This window comes from Austrofundulus limnaeus, unplaced genomic scaffold, assembly GCF_001266775.1.
Source record: "Austrofundulus limnaeus strain Quisiro unplaced genomic scaffold, Austrofundulus_limnaeus-1.0 Scaffold362, whole genome shotgun sequence".
Lineage (NCBI taxonomy): Eukaryota > Metazoa > Chordata > Actinopteri > Cyprinodontiformes > Rivulidae > Austrofundulus > Austrofundulus limnaeus.
In genome coordinates, this window is record NW_013952764.1 from 545,615 (window position 1) to 546,026 (window position 412).

Below are 412 nucleotides of genomic sequence, written 5' to 3' on the forward strand. Positions count from 1 at the left end.
TGTTCTAAATATTGAGTAAAAACACAATACTAGACAAACTCAAGGCTACAGTTAAAGAAAAATCCTGGGCCCTAAATGTTTTTGTGGTGGTGATAAGAATAAAATCATAACATATTTTTACTCTTGCCAAGCTGTAAGAATTTGAGCAAAATCCCACCCTTTAAATGACACAAAATGAAGGGGGCAGTGGGCTTTCTGCATCCATATATCAAAGCCTGAGGCAAATCAATTGTATTGCAAGAACAGGTAAATATTAGGGCTGCAACGATATTGAAAATTCACGATTTGGTTCGGTTCAAAAATTTAGTCTCGCGGTTCGATATTTTTTCAATACAAAATAGAGAAATGTCCATGTCCCTTTTAACTTTTAATTTATTTATATTAATTATAACCATTTGTTTAACCTCTAAAG